Source organism: Arachis ipaensis, chromosome B02 (genome assembly GCF_000816755.2).
Source record: "Arachis ipaensis cultivar K30076 chromosome B02, Araip1.1, whole genome shotgun sequence".
NCBI lineage: Eukaryota > Viridiplantae > Streptophyta > Magnoliopsida > Fabales > Fabaceae > Arachis > Arachis ipaensis.
Window position 1 is genome coordinate 101119586 of NC_029786.2, and position 6726 is coordinate 101126311.

Genomic DNA, 6726 nt, shown 5'->3' on the forward strand with positions numbered 1-6726 from the left:
TGATTTTGATTTGTTATAGAGATTAATAAGATATGCTATATCAACAAAAATATATTCATAAATAAAATATTTGAAATCTTTAATAAGCGATATCTTTTAGTTTGACAGGCCAATTCGTTACAGATCGAAATTCTATTTAAGGGTTTGTTGTTGGTCAATGATGAATTACTATATGTTCAGACGAAATTCAAATCCTCGATTCTTATTTAAACAGACTAATGAACTAATCACTAGATCAACCCAATTTAGTTTTTAATTAGCTAGATTGTTTGTCAAAAAGGACAATGATGTTTTGATTCAATTTCGTGTCTTATATACACACAAAGATACATATAATATAGTATGATACTAATTATGCTTACCATATTCACAAGTCATTTTAGGCAACTTTGATTACAAAATGTTCCAATAACCCCACCTTAGCTTAAAGTGATTGGTTCTTAGAATATAAAGTGAAAGAAATTGGATTGGGAAAACAACTCAATGAGTGCATGTTAGTATATTGTTAGATGTCTAATCAATTCATGGAACCAAATCTCTTTATGAGATCTCTCTGTCTCTATTATTAACTCTTCCACATTTGAATAAAGTCTCTCAAAAAAGAAAACCACAAAGTTCCAATCCATACCTTCTTCCTTTAGGAGTCACATCAAAGTACTCGAAAGAAAGATGACAACTATAATTCTCTTCTCTTTCTTTCTTTCTTCTTCTCTTCCAACTATATCCACCCCACATCATAAAACCATGTAATGAGTGGTCTTCAAAATTATCTATCTCTATTACATATTTTACTCTCTCTTTTTTCCCCATTAAGTTACACATTTTATTTTCAAAAATGGCACTTCAACCTTGAATGGACGAGTGTTTAGTCCCACTTAAATTTAAATGATTTATAATCGAAATTCAAATTCAAAGAGTTTGCAGCTTAAATGTAATTAAATAGTTTCTAATTTTTATTATTATAGAAATAAAAAACTAAAAATAAGACACATATTATTAATAAACACTTCTGTTTTTCGTTTACATTTAATGTCTATTCTTTTTAGTAAAAAAATTTAAGCAAATTCGATACTAATTTAAGATTTAGTTTTAGGGTTTGGCATTAATGTAAATATACAATCATCCTGTAACTAAGATTATAGAGAATTTGGTTGATTTAGGTGTTCCCATGGCTAATTTGGATTTGAGAATGTGATGAATAATAATGCTAATGAACACAAAAGAAACTATAAGAAGTAGTGCTAGATACTCCATGATTATCGTCATTGGTTCTCATATGTGCATGTGGCTAATCTCTATGGAACTTATATATATATATATATATAAATTTTAGTAAAAAAAATATAAAAAATTTAGTTGAAAAATATAAAAAAAATTGGTTGAATGAGACATAAATTATTTTGTATTTTTATCTTTATTAGCACAAAATTTATATGTTTATCATCAGTAAATTTTTATATTTTCTTCTTTTGTTTTTCTTCAAAAAGTTCTGTTTATCTTTAGAATATTTGTATTTATCGTTATAAAAATTTTTATTTTTTCTCGATAATTTTTTGTATTTTTTCTATGTTTCTATTTCAAAAATTGTGTTTACTTAAAAAAAATAGTGTTTATCATTCCAAATTTTTTGTATGTATCCTCAATTAACTTTTGTATTTTCTTCTCTTATTTCTCTTAAAAAAATTATGTGTTTACCGTAAATATCTATGTAAAATTTTTGTATTTTCCTCAATACCTTCAAAAAGTTTTTATCATCAATAAATTTTTTTGTTTTCTTCCTTTTTCTCTCTCCAAAAAGTTGTGCTTTGTTTAAAAATTATTTTGTTTTTCTCAGTAAGTTTCTATCTTTTTTTTATCATATTTTTTCAAAAAAATGTGTTTACCTTCAAATTATTTACATGTTTATCATAACACAATTTATGTATATTATCAATAAATTTCTGTATTTTTTCTTTGTTTTCTTTTCAAAAAGTTTGTGTTTACCTTCAAACAATTATTTATGCGTTTGTCGTCATAAAATTTTTGTATTCTTCTTCAACAAATTTTTGTATTTTCTTTCTTTGTTTTTCTCCTAAAAAATTTATATATTATCATGGTAAATATTTGCTTTTGTGCAAAGAATTTCTATGGTTTTTTATGCATTTTTTTTAAATTTTTTTCTCTTCTACTTCAGCATAAGATTTTAAAAAATACACAAAAAAATAATCAAATAAATAAATAAAGAAGTTGTATAAGAAGAAAGAGAAAATATAGAAGAATGAAAGAGAAGTAGAAAAATAAGAGAAAAAAAACAGAAGGAAGAAAAAAGAATAAGAGTTTTTTCGATTAAGCATTAATAAATAAAAAAAATCCTTTAAAGTGATAATATTAGTAAAGTGGTAAAATGATGTTTTAATTACTTTTGAATTTGTAATATTTAGGGGTGTGCATGGGTCGAGTGAAACCAGGTTTGATGTGACACAGACCCGACCCGAAATATATACCGGGCCTATTTGTTAGACCCGAATCCGACCCTAGACCCGATGAAACTTATACACTTTTGGGCCACGATTATACCGGGTGAAAATCGGGCCATTAACATTATATTACCTTGACACCTTCTTGTAAGTTAGCATGTAAAAATATCCAAATTTTCAAGACTCCAACTATTATTTGACATGGTAAAATTCACTTAGAAAAATATAATAAGAACCAACTCTTCTCTAAAATTAAAGCATCACCATAATCAATACTAATATTGCCTAATAATACCAAATATTTAAATCAATACAAATAACACAAGATTATGCATTAGTCTAAAGTCTTATGCATTTTAAATATAAAATATTAATTTATAGTCTTATATATAATGACTAGTAATACAAAATATTAAGGTTTACAATACTTAAATTTCACATAATAATAGCCATCATCTATCACTAATAACACAAAATATTACTCTAAAATTTTTTAATTTTTCCTCAATAATTTTTTGTATTTTCTTTCTATGTTTCTATTTCAAAAAATTGTGTTTACTTAAAAAAAATTAGTATTTATCATCATAAAATTTCTCTATTTATCCTCAATAAACTTGCGTTTTCTTCTTTTGTTTCTCTTAAAAATATTGTGTGTTCACCATAAAGATTGTTATAAAACTTTTGTATTTTTCTCTATACCTTCAAAAAGTTTCTATATTTATCGTCAATAAATTTTATGTTTTCTTCCTTTTCTCTCTTCAAAAAGTTATGCTTTTTTTAAAAAACAAAATTGTGTTTTTCTCAATAATTAAGCTTTTGTGTTTTTTTTTCTCATATTTTATTCAAAAAGTTGGGTTTACCTTTAAAATACTTATGTGATTATTATCATAATTTATGTATATTGTCAATAAAAAAATTATATATTTACCTTCAAACAATTATTTATGTGTTTATTATTGTAAAATTTCTGTGTTTTTTTTCTCAATAAATATTTCCTTTTTTTTCCCTTTGTTTTTCTCCTAAAAATTGTGTTTACCTTAAAAAGAACTTCTATGTTTATCATCATACGAATTTTCAAAATACCAATTTTATTTTTCTTCTTTTTCTCTTCTTCTTATGCATACGAATTTTCAAAATACACAAAAGATAATCAAATAAATAGAAGAAAGAGAAGATATAGAAGAATGAAAGAGAAGTAGAAAAAGAAGAAAAGAAAAGAAAATGAAGGAAAAGGGGAAAAAATGGTGGAAATTGAGCACCTAAATATAAGATAAATAAAAAAACATGTTTTTAAAAATATTTATTTAAATTTAGTTACAAATTTGATTTGGTCACGTAACATTTATTTCTTTTCGATTTTTTTTTTTACCAAAGATAGGAGACTCGAACCCGCAACCTCTTAAATGAGTATGGAGAGACTATGCCATTTGAGTTATTACTCATTAGTATTTATTTCTTTTCGATTAACATTTACCAATTATAGGATTTTAATATTAACAATAATGTTGCTAGCTAGTAACTTTAATTTGAACACTCCACTATTTCGATCAATAAGTGAAATATAATCTTAAAATAACATCAATAATTGAGAAAATACCACCTACCACCAACTAAAATAGTTCTGTTCAATTATGTCGTCGGATTTTATGATGGGTGTGGAGAAGAGAGTATGGGACCGTACAATTATTTTGCAACACCATAATGTATTTTTTGAATATAAAATTTTGTTCAATTTATTCATTGTTAGTTTTTCTAGAGAGTTCTTAAATGAGTAGAATAAGGAAATTTTTTAAAATAAATAATTTAAATATTTTATTTATAAATATAAGTAATTTGTAGCATATTTATTAATTTTTATTTTTTTACCTATTTCGTATAGAGTATAAACGAATTAAGATTTTTTATATCTCATTTATATGGTCAACGAAATAAAATTCGATTTTATTTGGTTTTATTTCGTTTGATAAAATATGTAAAATTTTAAAAAAATACACATATTTCATTTACAGTGTAAAAAACATTAGGTATCAAAACATCAATATTAGGTCCTGCTGGGAATTTGGTTGATTTAGGTGTTCTCATGGCTATTTTGGATTTGAGAATGTGATGAATAATAATGCTTATGAACACAAAAGAAACTATAAGAAGTAGGGCTAGATACTCCATGATTATCGTCGTTGGTTCTCATATGTGTATGTGGCTAATCTCTATGAAACTTATATATATAGCCCTGGTTTGAGACTTGAGAGTTATATGCAAGGTAAAGGTAGTGTGATTCTTTTAGTTTTTATTTTAGACCGTACCAGTAATTTTACACTTTAATCTTCTATATAATTGCAGAAGTTTTATAATGATATTTCTGAGAAGTTATTTTATTTTCAACTTCTACAAATAATAGTAAATAAATAATAACTTTACTTTTTTACAATACTAATCTTCTTGTTTTAAAGGATCATTTTTCACATATGTGAAAACTATAACAAGTTTTCCGCATTTTGGTTAAAATGGAATGGAATACAAAAGTATAAAACATGAATTTTAGTTAAATATCACAAAAGTATATTTGATAACACAAATTTTTTTGGATTGTACATATTTTTAACTAAATGACACAAAAAATAACATAAATTTTAGTAAAATAATATAAAAAATTTAGTTGAAAAATATTAAAAAATTAGTTGAATGAGACATAAATTATTTTGTATTTTTGTCTTTATTAGCACAAAATTTTTGTGTTTATCATTAGTAAATTTTCATATTTTCTTCTTTTGTTTCTCTTCAAAAAGTTCTGTTTATCTTTAGAATATTTGTATTTATCGTTATAAAATTTTTTATTTTTCTCAATATTTTTTTGTATTTTTTCTATGTTTCTATTTCAAAAATTGTGTTTACTTAAAAAAAATAGTGTTTTAAAGATCATTGTAAAAATTTTGTATTTTCCTTAGGGCCACTCAGATAAAGACGTTGAAAACGTCTTTTTATAAAGATGTTTTTTAATAATTAAAAGTTAACACATATAATCGATTAAATCTTGTTATTTTTGTCAAAATTAGACTAAACAAATTGATTTGACCGAAAAATAGTGAATCAAATCTTGAATTGGTCTAAATTAATATTATTTTTTTTATAGAAAATGACTACAATACCCTATTATAAAAAATAACTAAAATACTTTTATTATATATATTAATTTTGAGAATTCTAAATTTTAGTCATTTATTTTTCTATCGTAGGGTTAGGATTTAGAATTTTTAAAATTAATATATATAATAAGAGTATTTTAATCATTTTCTATAATAAATGTATTGTAATAATTTTTATAAAAAAAATATTAATTTAGACCAGTTCAAGATTTGATTCACCATTTTTTCGATTAAATCGATTTGTCTAGCCTAATTTCGACAAAAATAACATAATTTAATCGATTATATATGTTAAATTTTAATTACTGAAAAACATCTTTAAAAAAAGACGTTTTAAGCGTCTTTATCTGAGTGACTCCCTTTTCCTCAATACCTTCAAAAAGTTTTTATCATCAATAAATTTTTGTATTTTCTTCCTTTCTCTCTCCAAAAAGTTGTGCTTTGTTAAAAATTATTTTGTGTTTTTCTCAGTAAGTTTCTATCTTTTCTTATCATATTTTTTCAAAAAATTGTGTTTACCTTCAAATTATTTACATGTTTATCATCAAATAATTTATGTATATTATCAATAAAAATTTCTATATTTTTTTTGTTTTCTTTTCAAAAAGTTGTGTGTTTACCTTCAAACAATTATTTATGCGTTTGTCGTCGTAAAATTTTTGTATTCTTCTTCAGTAAATTTTTGTATTTTCTTTCTTTATTTCTCTTCTAAAAGTTGTGTTTACCTTAAAAATTTATATGTTATCATGATAAATATTTTGGTTTTGTGCAAAGAATTTCTATGATTTTTTATGCATTTTTTTTAATTTTTTTTCTCTTCTTCTACTTTAGCATAAGATTTTAAAAAATACACAAAAAATAATCAAATAAATAAATAAAGAAGATGTATAAGAAGAAAGAGAAAATGTAGAAGAATAAAAGAGAAGTAAAAAAAGAAGAGAAAAAAAAAAGGAGAACGAGAAATGAATAAGAGAAAGAGAAGATATTGAAATAATAAATATTTTTTAATTTATAATTTTAATATATGTTCTAAAAACACAAAATAGCTAAATTCATCTTAAAATAGCATCAATAATTGAGAAAAGACCTACCACCAACTAAAATAGATGTGTGTTCAATTATGTTGG